Below are 17,612 nucleotides of genomic sequence, written 5' to 3' on the forward strand. Positions count from 1 at the left end.
TTTTCTTTGTTTCAGGCATCTTTAACCAAAAAACCAAACTGAGGAAGTGAACAGCTATGAAACTTACTGAACATGTGTAAAACAGCTGCTTGCCTAAAAAAGATGAGATGCAGCAGTTTCAAATCTATTGTCAAAAGTTGCCTATTTTTTTAAGGGAATGCTATAACTCTCTGCTTTGGGAAGACTGGGAAGTAACTCATTCATGACTATTAACGTTACTCACTGAACTAACCACTTAAATGTTCACAACTACAACACAGGTATCTCACTTCCATCATGACAGCCCAGCAATTAGTCCCCAGTCTTTGGCTCAATGAATATCTCAATTGCCTCATGCCAAGCAGAAAAACTAAGACAGGAAATTTTGGAAATGTGTTTGTGTGCCAATCTTACAGCACCCTCCCCCTCACATCCAGAATTTCCTTGGAGTCTGTTAGGTAGGAAAGGTAGGTTTAGGCTTAGATTTCTTGGGTGGAAAAGGGATTTTTCATTTCTCAGATGATCCTGGGTAGAAAGAGAAGAAATTATTTCCTCCAACTTCCCTCTCCAGCAAATTCAGTGTTGATTCTCAAGCTGTTTTGAAAAGAGGAAATAAACGGATGATACTTTGGTGAATTACGGAACAAGAGTCACCAAATCTTTATTACTGTACTAACCAGACAAGAAAATTTACCAAAAAGGAAAAGTATCCAGGAACTGACCTTTGTAGTGCATACTGTTGGCAAGATTAATTTCATTACCTTTGAGAAAACCAGTAATTTATGCCAGCAAACATCTAGCTTTGTATTCATAGAATCATAGAATCAACCAGGTTGGAAGAGACCTCCAAGATCATCCAGTCCAAATTCAAATAAGTCTAGATTCAAGTAATCTGAGTATTATAAAGAGTAACTTCTACTCCTGGTCATGAATTGTGATTGTGCCAGGCTTGCTTCTCTTGCCTATCACATTACCAGCCACACTTTGTGGTTGGTTTCAGCTAATGCTCATTTTTCAGACAAAAATAAGACTGAATGACTTCTACTTTATTTGAACACATGGGCAGGCAGGATTGTTAGCACCTGATGACATGCACCCCGCCAATCTTAAATGTTAACCATGCTGTTAGAAAGACTATGCTTCTGTTTGGCTCAAAGAGGTGCAAACAGAAGGACCTGTCTCTCATTACGTCAGGACTGGAGTCTTTTTATTATGGTTTCTAACTCTCTGCTCAGTAGACAGCTTTGCATCCGCAGGTTGCTGATTCAGGCAGGCAATTCGGACAGAAATCTACTTAGTTCAGTATTACTTAGTTCAGGTTGCTTAGCTAAGCAGTCCAGGGAGCCTTACCTTCCCTCTTGTTTGTGAGCAAAGACAAATTGAGACAGACTTTGACCTTTTCGTTAGGAAAAACTGTAATGCTGAAAAACTTCAGCTATATTGCAATGCAGAGAGTTTATTGGGGTTTTGTGTGTTGAGACCAAGACAGGCCACTCTGGTTACTTCAGAAGTTACCAATACTCTCTGCTAGAGCTCTGCTAGTGTTTGTACCTGCAACAACTGCAAGGGCTTGTTTAAGGGTGGTGCCTGACTTCAGGGCCCACGTAGGGAGCTGTGCCAAAGCAGTAGGTGATGGTGATATAGCAGTTAGAGGGAAGGAGGCAACACTGGTGAAGTCCTTGCCCAGAGAAGGGAGGGCCCTGTGTGGGTGAGATGGCAGAGTGCTATTTACCAGCACTTTCACATTCCCAGCTTGTCATAAACAAATGAACCTGTGTTTCTCACAAGCAGTGAGCATGTGAATGTACTTGAAAATAGCATCGAGGCTTCAGGTGCAGCAGGAGGCTGACAGTGACTGCCCCAAAGCCCAGTGCAAAGCACTCAGGAAGGCTCTGATAGCACCCATTCTGTTCACACTCCTGTTTGCCATGCAGCTCACAGAGCAGCAGGGCTACCCAGCTCCTCCTGAAGCTTCTTGCATAAGAGACCTTTTTAATGCAACTGGCAAAAATGCTTCTTCAGTAAGAACTCTTGCATCCTTTTGATACAACTTCACATTTTCCACTCAGTTATTTACTTCTTGTTCCCAGAAGAGGATACTATTTGCAGGACCAATGCCTGAATATCTTTAGATCATTGGATAATTTTGCCTGATAGTACAAAACACACCTTTCTCCATATTCTGTTAAAAAGGTTGTGCTCACCACAATGAACACATTTTCCCCCCCCTCCATTCACTGCCTACAGTCATTATCAAATATCCCATTTTGCTGGCTTGTGTGTCTGCCTTTAACTGAAAACACTTCCATCTGATAGCCCACTATGTCCCACTGCAGAACTGTCCACTCAATCCCAGAGAGGTAGTAGTAATTCTTGCAATCCTTTTTATTTATGCTGAGTGCACTTTGCCTCAGTTAAATTCCTGCCAAACTCTGGAATTTTTAAGAACCATGGTTGTTCTTCTAAATGCAAGGGACTGCCTTGCCTTATTCAGTTTCTTGCCTAAATGGCTTTGTATGTGGAGGGAGTTTTGTGTGAACTCTGCCTTCCATTTGCATTGTCTCTGATATATTTTCTTACAGCATTTTGAGTTTTCTGGAAGAGGAATGCCAAACATTTTCTCAGCAATGAGATATTAACTATATGGCTACGTATTGCACACATAAAGAGTGGAACAGAGCAGTTTCTGTATGTTTGAATCTGTCTAGGACAGGCTGCAAACCACCTAAATCCAACATCTCAAGTATATTGTCCATAAGCTGTTGTATGGACTGCCATACAACAAATTCCTCTTTCTCTAACCATTAGTTTTGGTTCTCTAGTGGCTTTCTTGGCTTTGAAAGTTTGTTGCTGTCAGATTTTTCAAGAAGGACATCCTAAGACAGCAAGAAGTAGGTGAAAATACAGCTTGCATTTTCAAACCAGCTGCAACCTCTCCTAGGATCTCCCAAACCTTCCTTCTTTGCACAAAATGTAATACCTTTCAAATTTCTGTTACATGGCTTCATAATTGAATTTTACTGGCTGAAATAACAGAAAACTCTTTTAATATACCTAGTACTCCAAACCCAGCTATTGTCTGAAAATAAAGGTCTGTTCTGATTGCTTTCCTTTTCCTAGCATCCATTCCTTGCAGCAGCAGTGTTCTGCTTAAACCCTTTCAAACTGCCTTCTGTAATTCCAGGGTGGGGGTGGGGGAAATCTCAGTTGAGCCTTGTAACTGTATCATTTTTCCATCTGGGATATTTTAAAATTTCACTTAACTCCTAGTACTATCATTGCTCAGCCATCATTTAAAACCTAATACAAGTCTGCTTCATTGAGTCTCTGATTAGAATTACTTACTGCTGCCCAAGAAAAGTGACCTAATTGTTTCAGGTAACTGGGCCAGAACTTCTTCACTCACTGCAAAATCAGAGAGAGGGCATCAGAAATTGTTGCAGAATACCCTGCCATTCCCTCAGCATGTTGAACCACCCAAGTCAGATGCACCAAGCCCTAATACTTCCAGCTTTGTGTGCTGATTAAGACATACTTTTTGTTCTTTTGGAGAAGATCTGCAGGAAAACAGTGATGGGTAGTTAAACTTCTCCTAGTGCCCATCCCTCTCTTCCTACCACAAACCCTGGCCCTGGGAGCTTAAAACCAGATGCTTAAGTGTTTATAGAAAACCAGGAATGGACTTTGACTGGCACAGTGCACATGCCATGGTCACATCTGCCACACATATCTCAGGCTGTGTCCCAGTGGTGAGGATAGTGCAACTTGTAGCATCCAGCACAAGCTGGTCCCTTGGATGCTGAGATCAGAGCACACATTCTGGCTTCTCCCTGTTGATGCAAAAGAGCTGTGCACACCAGTTCTCACCTGAACACATAGTGAGGGCAGGGTTCTTGGCACCCAAAGCAGGGTTACAAACTATGCTGTGGAGCTCACCTGCCTCAGCTTTGGCAAAAATGCTGAAGTCAAGCAATGCCAGCACTTTTGAAAGCTGTGCTGTTGCTTGGAAATTCATAGAAGAATTTAGTACCCTGAGTTGAAAGCCTTTAATAATCTTGATACTGTAGTAGCAGGCCTGCTCCCCTGATTGTAGAAGGTGACAGCCCCCACATCCTTTGGAGGACAAAGTTGAAGAGGGCCCTGCACAGAAGCTGTAGTCAACCCTTCACACACAGGGTTTTTATTTTAGGAGGTTTAGACAACTTCATGAAATGGGAGAAGTTTGGTGGATAGTGTATTTGCCTACTTAACTGTCTCTGCTGTCATTTGATATCAAGAGGAAATTAGTGTTTGGGGGAAGGAAGAATCATAGAATCAACCAGGTTGGAAGAGACCTCCAAAATCATCCAGTCCAACCTATCACCCAACCCTAACCAATCAACTAGACCATGGCACTAAGTGCCTCATCCAGTCTCCTCTTGAACGTCTCCAGGGATGGTGACTCCACCACCTCCCTGGGCAGCCCATTCCAATGGCCAATCACTCTCTCTGTGAAGAACTTCCTCCTAACATCCAGCCTAAACCTCCCCTGGCACAACTTGAGACTGTGTCCTCTTGTTCTGGTGCTGGTTGCCTGGGAGAAGAGACCAACCCCCTCCTGGCTACAACCTCCCTTCAGGTAGTTGTAGACAGCAATGAGGTCACCCCTGAGCCTCCTCTTCTCCAGGCTAAACAGTCCCAGCTCCCTCAGCCTCTCCTCATAGGGTTTGTGTTCCAAGTCCCTCACCAGCTTCATTGCCCTTTTCTGGACATGTTCCAGTACCTCAACATCTCTCTTGAATTGAGGAGCCCAGAACTGGACACAATACTCAAGGTGTGGCCTCACCAGGGCTGAGTACAGGGGAAGAATAACCTCCCTTGTCCTGCTGGCTACACTATTCCTGAAGAAGAAATGGAGGGGAAAAGAGGATAGAGATGAATTAAGCGACTCATAAAACAGCATTTCCTGGTATCAAACCTTTGCGGAAGCATTTTGGGTGATTGGGTCAGTATGTACATTTCAGTGAGAAAGTGCTAGCTTGAGAACTAGAGCCCAGTGAAGAATGACAGTCACCCAAACCACAGGAGAAGAAAAGGATCTGCAACTCTGACATCTTTCAGATGGATCTCTGCTTCACAGAGACTGTACTCACCAGCTTCACACCATGCCACTGTGTGAGAAAGCCAGAAGGCATCTGCTAGAACATATATATTGCTCTCTCCCTGGAAAAGCTTTTGGATGTGTTTTTTGCTGAAGTTATAGCTTGAAGGTCCTGAGTGTAAAACATCTCCACATTTTCAAAATGTACAGATTTGCACAGACATTTCATGCCTTTCTGTTACTGAAGAGATATTAGTGCCTCATCTTTGTGTAAGTGGTGAAAGAAAGAGGAAAAGAGAGAAGAATTAAAAGGCTGTCTCAAAGGAGGTGTCTGGTAGAACACATGCAGTCATTGTCAAAGGACACAATGAATCTACCTTTAAATGAGTTCATTAAGCAATTCAAATTCCCCTCTGTATCAACTGTTTAGTACTACAAGCAATTACTTCACTGGCCTTTCTATTATCTCTAAGCTCTATTTCTTTCAGCAGGGTAATTATTGAGGCAAAATTTGTTTCACTTGCACATTCTCAAATCAAGAGATAAATTTAAATTTTATTTCTTAATTTTTTTTTTTAAATCCATTGTCATACTTGCTGACTTTGCTTTGTAATCTTTAATGGGATATGGCATAGCAGGCTACTGGAGAAATTACTTACAGAGACAATCTCTGGGAAGGAAAAAAAAAAAACCAAACCAATCTCACTTCCTCAAAGAAAGCTCCAATTAGCAGTGCGTGAAGAACAATGTGGTCTATGCCTACAATGAGGAGCTAAAGTCAGTCAGCAGTTAAGAAGGAAACATTAGTACAGATCTGTCTAAACCACAGGCACAGGGATTCACAGGACATCAGCTTGTGCAGCCCAGAATTACATTGCAGCTATCAGAAGAAACTGTACCCTGGATCACCTGGAGGAATCTCTCACATAAAGCAAATAAAGAGGTGCCCATGTGGACCTCTTTCTCATGTTACTGAAGTGTCCTCAGTTTGAGTGTACCTGTGATTCATATGCAAATCTGCATTTTGTGGAGCACCTCATGAACACAACCAAACTGTGCCACAGAAGATGTGGGTTGGCTGTTGCAGTTGTGCAGGCAATGAAAGGGCAATGCCCTAGTTCCAGAGTTGCCAATGGAAGGGCTGAGACCCTCCTTGCACTGGGGTTTTCTGCACATCAGTCATGATGAACAACTATCTGTTATGATAGCTTGGTTATCAGAAATCTGCCATGAAAAAGGGACTGAGAGAAAATAGTAAGAGAGGGAAGACAGACTTTCCTTCTATTTAAAGAAAGAAAAATATATTTATGCTATATGGCTCTATATGGATTTCTGCCAATGGTACCTTCTTATGTTGCACAGTTGAGAGAAAATTGGGGTTTATTCCATTTTTATATAGCTCCTACAGAATTTGTGCACATCCCTGGTATCCAAGTAGGTATTGTGACTCCTCTTTCTTAGTTTACCAGACTTTCTCTGCCTACCTACTGGCTGCACATTGTGTTTTATACTCTACCATGGTGAGCCAGCAGGATGCTGTGGGGCAGTCTCTGACTGTGTGTACAGCTCTTTAAGTTTTTTATGCAAGCAGCTTCCAATGACTCTTGCTTGAGGGTTTTCTGTACAGGCTGGAAATCTCTCCCTCCCTTTTCTTCTCCACGTGGCTCTGAGTTTGCTAATGGCCATTTGGTGCCAACAGCTAACTTGTAGGGCTGCTCAGTGAAGATTCTGTATCAATGTGGGATGAGTGGAATGTTTTCTACTCTTTTGCTTTTTATGGGAAAATAGAAGTAATCTGGTGATTTTAACAGTTGTGTTGTCACTGATATGGCCAAAGTGATGAAAAATAAATTGTTCAGTCTTGACAGGAACTCCATCAGCAGCAGCAAGGCTGTTCAATAGATTTCACAGCATAAGCACTTCAGCTACATTCTGTGCATCTGTGGTACTGTCAACAGTTTAGGGTATTTTATATGTATGTGCACACACACACACACATTTTCTTTGACTTCAAGCTTTGACACTTGTAGCTTAGTTTATAAAGAGGATCCTGCATCTTGACATTTTACTTCACTGCTAATTCACAATCCTCAGTACTCTGATGGGGGACCTAGTGCATTGATGGGAGTCACTCCATTAAGAGCCACAATATTCTCATCAGAATGACTTTTTTTTTTTTTTTTTGCCAGAGTCTGCATAAAATAAATTTTCCTGGTTGATTTTAGTTCATTATTTTCAAACTAAGATGGGCATTTGTTTTCATGCCAAATGTTTCTGTAAATCACCTCTATTATGACATATGAAATAATTTGCAATTCGGTAGTCAGCACTAAAAGCAGACAGATAACTAACAAAAAGTTACAATGCCATTACACAGTGCATTAATTAGCAAGAAAGTATATTTTTTTTTTCAGTAAAAATGGATTTGTTAAGCCCATAAGAAAATTTCCATATTAATTCTGGGTGTTCTGCCTCCAGACTTCTCTCAAGCCACAACTGCAATGGCAGTCAACATTCAGGACTAACTGTAGATGGACAAAGAAATGCCACTTTACAGATGTTTTTGGTGAGGGCCTTGGAATTACCTTCTCTGAGGGCAGAACAAAAATGAGAGGCATGGTGTCAGATTGGATGTTAGGAAGCAGTCCTTCACCATAAGGATGGTGAGAGACTGGAACAGGTTGCCCAGGGAGGTGGTAGAAGCCCCATCCCTGGAGGTTTTTAAGGCCAGGCTGGATGTGGCTCTGAGCAACCTGATCTAGTGTGAGGTGTCCCTGCCCATGGCAGGGGGGTTGGAACTGGATGATCCTTGAGGTCCCTTCCAACCCTGACAAATCTATGATTCATGAGTCTTTCTCTCATGTCATGAGTCAGACTTAACATTGAAATATTTTCTCAAAACATGCTTCAAGGCTATTATCTAGAGGAGCAGCAGAAAATACTTCAAGAAATAATATAAAGCATATTCAGTGATCCCACAGGTGCACACAAATCTTACCATGAATGTTTTGAGGGGAAAAAAAAAAAAAATCAAACCAAACCAAACCAAACCCCAAACAAAACAGCCACCAAAGACTTTCACATTCTCCTGGAACTCAGGTGACCTACTGTCTTTAAACCAGCTACCAGCACGTGATTAAATGCCACTAAACTTTACAGAAGAGTTATTTTTCCTAAACTTTCTGGACAGGTTCTTTGCTCTCTCTTTCTGACATAAAAAAAGGATTGCCTCAGCTGTCATGCCTGTTGTTGGGCTAAGACTAACTCACTTGTTTGTTTCACAAGATCACAGGATGATGAATCATAAAGAGTTGTGAGGCCTGTGTTTAGAAGCTGCAGGTTAATTTGCAATAATTTGATCCCTTCAGTTCACTTCCTAGAGCATTGATCATAAATTCCCAAAGAACCCACATTATACAACTCCTTATTCTTATTTTTCTCATGCTGAGGTCTTTGCATATTTAGACCTGCTTTAGAGCTAAGGGAGGAAATCCTTTTTCAGTAAATCAGGCACTCTATTAGAAGGACATAATGGTAATACTGCTTTAACAGCTAATAAAAATAAGGCAATGTGATTCATAAAGGGCTTTTATCATGCAGATACCAGACTGTCAGTCCTGTGAAAAGCACCTATTCCATTGCTGAACTGGGTTAAAGTTTCTTTTTTTTTGCCAGAGGCCATTGCAGGTAAACTTTTCATAGTTTTAGTGCTCAGGAACTTTCAGCATCAAACCATCCACTGATGTCCAAGAACGTCTTAATCCATCATGAGTAGATAAAGAGTCTTCCTTATCTTTACAGTGACATACTGATACTGGATTACAAAAATCAACTTAAAGTGCTTTTAAAAGCACCATAAAAATACAAACCCCTCACATTTTTCAGAAGTGTTCTGCTGCTCATGTGTTATAGCTGTGCTTGGTTGATTTATTGCTGTTCTTAGTGAACTACTGAGAGTTAGATACAATAAGTAGGAGATTCCTCTCTTCTAAACTACATTTACAGTTTTGCCATGACAAAGAGACAGGCCCTCACTGTTCTCCTGGACACAAGCTTTGCACACTGTTATGTTATCCTGTCTTAAGTGTAATGAAGCCATGAGGGTCTTCCTGACTGTAGCTAAGTTACCAAGAGGAGGTCTCCACTTTCTGCAAACAAAGCCTATTTAGCAGTAGAATAAGACATTCTAATCAATGAAAATTTAGTTATCTTAAGTACAGCTTTTCAATATTTTTTTTCTTTAGTAATGAAAGAAACTATGAGGGAGTGCTGAGTCATCCTCAGCTCCATCCAAGAATTCACTTGAAAATAGCCTTTTTGCTGTAGTGCCTTGATTCAGAACAAACCAGGAGTGCTGACATGACAAAGTCATAGAATCAGTCAGGGCTGGAAAGGACCACAAGGATCATCTAGTTCCAACCCCCCTGCCATGGGCAGGGACACCTCACACTAGAGGTGTGCTCTTATTGTCTTCATGTCACCAGGACTTAATTTTACCAGATTGATTTATCTGGGTAAACTCTAACAATTACCTGAAGACAATGTTTCCTGTATTGTTAGTGCCATGGTCTAGTCGATTAGATAGGGTTGGGTAATTACAGCTGGACTTGATGATCTTGGAGGTCTCTTCCAACCTGGTTGATTCTGTGATACTGTTATGGATTACTAAGGCAGGTTGGCAAGTGATGTGCCCCACTGCTGCACTGTTGGTTTTTTTTTAATAGTTCACTCTTTCATCAATATTACTACTTTTAGGTAACTTTTTGGAAACAGGGCTCTTCTTTAGGCCATGCAGCAGTCTGAATACGTTTCAAGCCTTCCTAACTATGCTGAATTGCATGGTGACTGGTGCGACGGCTTTAAAGACTGTCTCTTTAATTTTTCTTCACAAAGTTCAAGCAGAAAAGTGAAAGAATGTAAATAAATCACTATTGGGTGTAAGAAAGCAAAATAATGATTGTTCTAAACACTTCCATTGGAGAGAGAGAAATGTTTAAGAGTCAGTACTCAAAACAAAGTCAGTCAGTCTCAGCTTGCCCTGCTTCTCTCTTCTGCTTTCAGAAGACAACACTCACCCCTGCATACTGACCTTGACAAGCTAAGTCTAACAGCCTCTCTGCTTCTTGGCTCTCTGCCTTCTGCCAGAGGGGTCTGGGGGGAGACTTACATGATTTCCCTTTATTAGGCAAGGAGATGGCCTTCAAACAATTTATCTAGACAAGCCAGAAGATTTGATGTCTGAAATTACTGTACACCCAGAGGTTTATTGCACTATCCTGTTCTGATGTCAATGCTCATTTATCTGCTTGTTTAAAAAAAAAAAAAAAAAAGGCCAAAATTCTCTTCTGATAGCACTGCCATTAGAACAAGTCAGTAATATACTAGGGGATAATTACTCATTGTAACCTGATTTAATATATTTTACTTTCCCCTCATGGCATCAGTTTCTCTGGCTAACCCTCTGTCTTGTAGTTTTATCCCAGTCTCACATTTCACACTACATGAACACCCAAGTGATCTTAACATGCACCAGCAGAGAAAACCAAGGAGGAGATTGGGTCACTCTCAATGCCACCTGGGTTCACTTAGAATTAAGCAAGGACTGCTTAACAGATACTCTGTCTGTCAGGGGAAGAGAATAACATCATTTTAATATAATACAATATTAAATGATTTATCAGCAGGTCAGGATCTATCCTCTGATCAGCCTGTTCATAATTCAACAACGTTTTCTTCCTTTTTTATTTTTGTATTACAGAGTGATCATACCAGTGAAGAAATGAGAAGCCTCCAAGTTCAAGACCTTAAAATGCAGAGCCCATTCTGAATGAACAGAATAAGTATAACATTTAATTATAGCCATATAAATTCTACATTTCTGATCAGTTAAAGTAGCTTAGCAGTTTATATTTACAGGTAGGTCACTCTCTCTCCCCATTTAAGTACATCAGAAATTGCAATGAATTGCAATACCCAGTGCCAGGCTAAGAAGACTGAAACTTTCTTTTTGATTCTTGATGTGCTATTAGCAGAAAACAGACTTAGATTTAGCAAGTTATGCTTATGTGCAATTTGGTATTCATCACTTTCCCTTAAACTGTTCTGAAGAATTACTTGACAGCAGACAGTTCTTCCCCAGTTGTAGCATGGCACATTTGGAGCAGTCACTCTCTGTGGAATCTCAAGCCTTTCTTCTTGATAAAGGTGTTAAACAAGATCTTCAAGTAAGATTCTTAAAGAAAGACCTTCAGATAAAATTTTTAAAGAAACTAACCTGCCCTGGGATAATGGTTCTCAAATGATCATGTAAAAGACAGGAAAAGAGAGGTTTTGTAGTAGGAAGAGGTTACCAAAAAAGTCCCTTAAGGGTCTCTGCTGGAATGTGTCCTGTTCAACAGACTCAAAGGCTTTAGAAAAAGAACATGCCATGTGATTACAGACTGCTGGAAAGCCTAAATTAATCAGATTATTAAAGACAAAGACTGGCCACAAGGAATTGCCAAAATGCTGAACAAAAGTGTTACAAAAAGGCAGAATGGATGCAGTGTAAGGGAAGCAACATCCATGGGGAAACCCAGCAACTTTACATACACTGATTGGCTTTGAGTTGACAGTCATCACTATGAAGCAAGTGTAGCTTAGCATTGTAAAAGAACTGTGAAAATGTCAGTTTGTTGCTCACCAATGGCCAAAAAGCAAGTGGAATGGCATGACCACTTAGGAAATGAATAGAGACCAACATGGATCATCATTATGTGATTGTGTGCAGTTGTGACTATTGCCCACATCTTGAATACTGCATCATGTTCTCACCTTTCCCTGCCAACCCCAAACTTATCCCCAGAATCACATAGCAGAACTGTAAAAGTTAGAGGTGGGCATCAGAAACCTAACCAAAAAAAAAAAAATCACAGATAAAATAGTAAGAGAGTGGATAGGGAATGGCTTGAAAACCAAAAAGACAAAGAAACAAAGGTAACATAAAAACATAAACAAAATGGAACCCCTTTAAGTAAGCTATAGTTGAACTGTGGAAGTCTTTGCCAAAGAATGTTGTGAACAGCAGAAGTTTACTTAGATGCAAGAACTGACTGAAGACAGTAATGAGACTCTATTCAGTATCACCGTATCTGAAAGCACCACATCTAGCTGAGAAAGGCTCTGGGCAGTAATCATCCTGGCTGGTCTGGCTGGTTTAGTAGTTCAGGTATTCTGGGGGGCATATACCCATTTGGAAAGTACATTGACATGCATGATCCTATTTATGCTGAGCCATTTACACTCTGACCATGATTGCAACATCCTCCCCCTGCCATCTGCGATGCATTCCTTTTCTGTGATATTATTTTCATTTGCTGCCTTGCAGGTGTTGCTTCCTGTCTTTCAGGGACATATACCAAACTACTTCACAAACAGGGAGCTTAAACAGGAAAGGAGATAACATTGCCTCAAACCCCACTTCCTCTGTCATCCTGAAACTGTTAGGTGCAAGAACTCTGCTCTGGAGCCCCTATTAGAAGAGGTCTGACAGATAGGGAACCTGTCTTGCTTCATCCTTGATTGCTGGTCCCAAGAGATGTCACAAGTCACCACAAAAACTCAAAGTCAGATCTTTCACTCAGTAGCAAAGCTCCTGTGAAGACCATCTACCTTACTTCTACATTCAATGCCTTTCAATCTCTGGGAAACACTATAGGGAGCAATGCAAGTCTGAGGCCAACACCTTCCTTTTGGGATAGCGTGCAGGCAGGTGGCAAGTCTCCCTATCCTTCTCCAAGGCCAGGTGAGTTTACACAGTCCATGCTACACAACTCAGATTTCCTCATTCTCTCCACTCCCAGTCTGCTTCCTAGTGCTTGCTGTGTGAGAATTCCCCAATAGCTCAGCTAAGCACATCAGCCCTTCACAGTCTAGTGCATGTTATCAGCATCACCTTTCGTGCTGCAGGCAATTCTTACTGTCACCCCAGGTGAGTACAACATTGAATATGCCAAGCTGCTTCAACAGAGTGCAGGCTGTACAGGGTTTAAGTAATCATTATAATTTAAGCCATCATTATTCAACAGCAGGGCTTCTTAGTAAAGGCTAAAAATCTAATAACGAAAACCATTAACAATCATCTTTAACAGAGTGTTTCGAAATCAGGCAACACCTTTGTGCATATCCACTTCATGGTTTTAGCTCCGGGTAAAGGCTCTGGCTTGCCAATGACAAAACCAAAGCTCTTCAGTAGAGCAGTTTCACCAGAAACACAGCAAGCTTTTCTTTGACTCAATCCTCTCTGTTAGTCTTCTGACCCTGAGGGAATTCAAACCTTACTGTTATTTCTGGACATTAAACTATTTCTAAGTTAAACCCTATCATTTTTAACACTTTCTAGGCAGGTCCATAGACAAAGAGATGTTCTTCAATCCACATGAAAACAAAAATGCATTTGTTTTGTCAGCTGAACTGAAGAACAGACTCTTGCTTTCACCTTGCCACACCACAGCATCATTCACTACAGGGGAATGGCAGTGGCACTCAGAGCATCCATGCTGCTGGAGGAGAGGTTGCTCTGCCAGATGAACTTTTGCATCCTGCACATAGCTGTTCTATAGCATGTAGAAAATGGTTTCAGTGCCTCCTAGGGTAAAAGACTGCTCTGAAGATGCTGGAAGATGCACTTTATTCCAGCAGAGAAACAGAAAACAAAAGAAAAATCCTAACAACCAAACAACTAAGCATTTCCAGAGTAAAAGAGAATCCACTCCCATGGAAGTACAGAGCAAAGAAGCTCTTGTCTGAAAAAGACTATGTTGAAAAATATGAATCACCATGCTTGGAAATATATAGTCACAAAGCTAACAGTGCTTGTTGCAAAAAGCTGGCATGCAACAGTTCAAATCTCTGTATCTCAAAGTTTTCTGTATTTCCATTCAGCTAAAATATTCCTGTTATTCTCATAAGCACAGTATAATATTTAATATAATGTAACAAAAAGATTGCACCTTATCTGCATTCTCCTGTGAGTTGGGCTGGTGCCTAGCTACTGACCAGTACCTCTCATCAGTATGTTACCATGTGACAAGGCAACGGCAGATTATTGCCCACAAGAACTCTTTGTCATCTCTCTTAGTGAAAAGCAGCCACAGAAGTTTTCTGAAAGAAACATCATTGCATCCCCTCACAGATATGGAAATGTGCTGGTTTCAGACACACTCCTGCGTCCCAGAGAAGGAATATACCAAACAGTCATAAATGGCTGCAGGGCGATTTCAGACCAGCGTAATTAATTAGCTCAGAGGCTGAACACATCCCCAGCTGGCCCTAGGAAGCAGAGGAAGGCTATAAAGGTGACATTCCCACTCGTGCAGTTAGTCCTCAGAGTAATCTTGCTGTTGGGCTGCAAGGCAGTGCTCACGGAGACAGTGGAGAAGATAAAACTCACAGGTGGAGAGGGAGAGAAAAGCATAGCACACGTGAGTCTTCAGCAGCAGCTGCTCTGCCTGCAAATCTGTCCCCAGACAGGCTACTATTTCATGTGCTGTGGGTTGGGTAAGCACTTTCTGGTACATGCATCAGACCAGCGTCAGGCTCGGGACTGTGCTGAGGAGAGTGTGGCGCTCTGTGTGACATGCAAGACTGTGGTGTGCTTAGACTTTGAGGATGCTTTTCTGCAGGTGAATGACTCCTCTGGGAAATAGAAGCCAAATCCTTGTTAAATTTGCTGACAGCATCTCCCATTTAATCCTGATCCCTCTTTCCCTGCTCTCATACCCCCAGGCTTCCCTTCTGAAGAGATGGATGTTTCATTGCTCTCTAGTGACAGTCCATCAATCCCACAGCTGTCACCAGTCAGTGGAGCAGCTCCACCTCTCTCAGATTGTATATTCTATCCTGCAGGTTACAAAAATCAGTCTGTAGGAGCCTATGAAGTGCAGAACTAGTTCAAGCTTCATCCTTCCAGATAAGGAGTTACATAACTGGCTGCTGTTTACTTCAAGCTATCATTTCCCCCCTTCCCTTTCCTTCAGCTAGGGCCTGAAAGGTGTGGTAGTGGCAACTGCTGCTACCAGATTTTGCAGTATTGAAGTGATTGCTTCTGAACAAAAGGCAGACTCCATAAATTTATGCTTCACGTCAACCCCCTCAGTTTTAGCTTAGACAAGTTTCTAGTCAATAATTTAAACACATTTTCCCTTTGGATAGGGGAAAACAGCTTACAAACAGTCACCAGCAGCCTCAGAAGCAGAACATGGAGGGAATTAAAGAAGTATGTTTTCACATTTGTAAAGCTTCAATTCTATTTTTGGACAGTCTTGTGCAGCCATGTTTCTCAGTCTATTCCCTTGGATAACTAAATATGCCTTTCCTACTCTCCCTTTTGAATTCTCATTTGGTGGGCTGGGTCTTGCTACAACTTCCCTCTGCGCTTTGAGAAAGTTGAATGAGGAATTGGGAGGATTTTTTTCCAGCTCAATGGGTAAAATTAAGTGATCCCACACCAATGGTATAGATACACAGGCAGCACTTGTTGGGGAAAGCTTAGGGCTTTTAAAAGATTTCCTTAACCTAAAACAAACACTTTCATACCGGCCAGGGCATCTGACCTGATACAACAGCAATGCTTGGAGGTTTGGTACCCATTCCAGCACAGAGCTGGATATGAGTCCTTGCTCATTTTGAATTAAGCTTTTACACTCACTTTTGCTACAGACCTCTCAGGAAAGCATCAAGCAGCCTCATTATTTCCTTATTTTTGTTCCTAGATCTCCTGCCCCCACTCTTGTCTATTTAAATTGGTCAAACTTCTAAAATACACTCATTTAAGTAGGAATCAGGTCAACAACTATTTGCATCAGATCCATGTTAGCATGCCCATTAGCAAATAGCTGCTGCACACAACTGCATTCTCATTTCAGAATGACTATTTCATGGAGACTTTTTGGTGGTTAGGACTTGTAAAATTTTAGATGAAGAGTAATTTACCTTTGCCCTTGTGCCATTTTTCCACCACCTCATTTGTTGATTCCTAAATCAGTCCTACACTGAAAGGGCTCAGCACACTTCTCTACCTGCCTGGTCTTCTGCAAAATACAGCTGCATTTAAACTGGGACCCTGAGGAGCTATTTTAATGTGGCAAATTTAGTCTACCCTCACTGCTAATGAAGACTCACAAATTAAGCTTCTATTTTATGAAAATCTGGTATAATGTTGATTTCTAATTCTCCCTTATGTGTATTTTAGATTCAACCTTTCCCATGGCATCAACTTCTTTTCACATCTTTGTCTCATCTTCCTATTCAGTTGTTCCAGTAGAAAAAACAGCTTTTCCCTACTCCTGCCACAAGGTCTTCTTGTTCAGAGGTTCTCATCTTCCATTACCATTCAAAGAGCTCAAGAGCAAGGCCATAATTTCCAGCTGTTCTGGAGGAGAAAAATTAATACTCCATCATCCTGAATCTTCATCCAGGTAATTCAGAAGATACTGCTGATAAAGAAACCAGTTCTGATAGCAGAACTTTCCACATTTCCATTGGCAGTTGAGGGCAATCTCCTCTCCAGAACAGTACTTGTGTGCCCTGTACAGCCTTCTTCTGAAGGGCCAATCTTTATGGATACTACACTGAACACAGCGGTCTTAGAAATGAAAAATGCAGTTCTGAGGCTTCAACACATTATGATCCAGGAACTGAAATTATTAAGAAGGAGGTGGCAATCAGGGTTAATGCCATTCAGGAACTGATCAGATTTTGAACACCCTCCAAGCATTAAGGATGCCTCTAGTCACTTGTAGATGGCAGAACGACTCCACCAGCCTCCTTTCCAACTTTCTGTCATTATTCTCTCACAATACATGTCACACAGGCCACCAGATTTCATTTGTAGTGCTCAAGTAATTACCATTGGAGATAGAGCTATTCAGTTCTCTTCTTGAAAATAAACTTCTCACGTCTTGCCCTTTGCACTTTGTCGGTACCACAACTATTAGCATGTCCCCATCATTGAAGAGTTTAATCCTTGAGAACTCTGTGTGTACAAGACAAACATTTGTGCAGTGATATCTGCCTGGGTGTTACTTAGCTATCTGCACATTCATCTGTATTTGTGGCTGTGGGCTGTCTCTGCAGTTCCCAATAATCTGATCTTCTCATAAGCAGAAAAATACAGACATCTTATCAAGCTGAGCATCAGGACAGTAGTGGAGAAATACATAAAGGGATGCTATGAAGGATGCCCATGGATGGCTACAGGAAATAACAGGCAAAAGGTGGAAGATTTATAATCATAGCCCAAGAAGGACTCAAGTGAAATATCTGTGAAAATGTTTATTGCATCAAGAGGGAAACCACTACCTAAAACTTGGAAACATGCTACGCAGTACAGAACCTGATTTATAACAACTCTAAGCAAGTCTCCACTTCCCCAAGTGATGGACTTCTTAAAGCATTATTTTACAATTTGTTTTTCATACCACAAACTAAATAGACTGTGAAGGACTCTGTTTTACAATCCACAACCTCACCAACCTTCTACAGCAACCAGAAATTTTCCTTCTGGCAGCTTGCC

Source organism: Indicator indicator, chromosome 14, assembly GCF_027791375.1.
Source record: "Indicator indicator isolate 239-I01 chromosome 14, UM_Iind_1.1, whole genome shotgun sequence".
Classification (NCBI taxonomy): Eukaryota; Metazoa; Chordata; class Aves; order Piciformes; family Indicatoridae; genus Indicator; species Indicator indicator.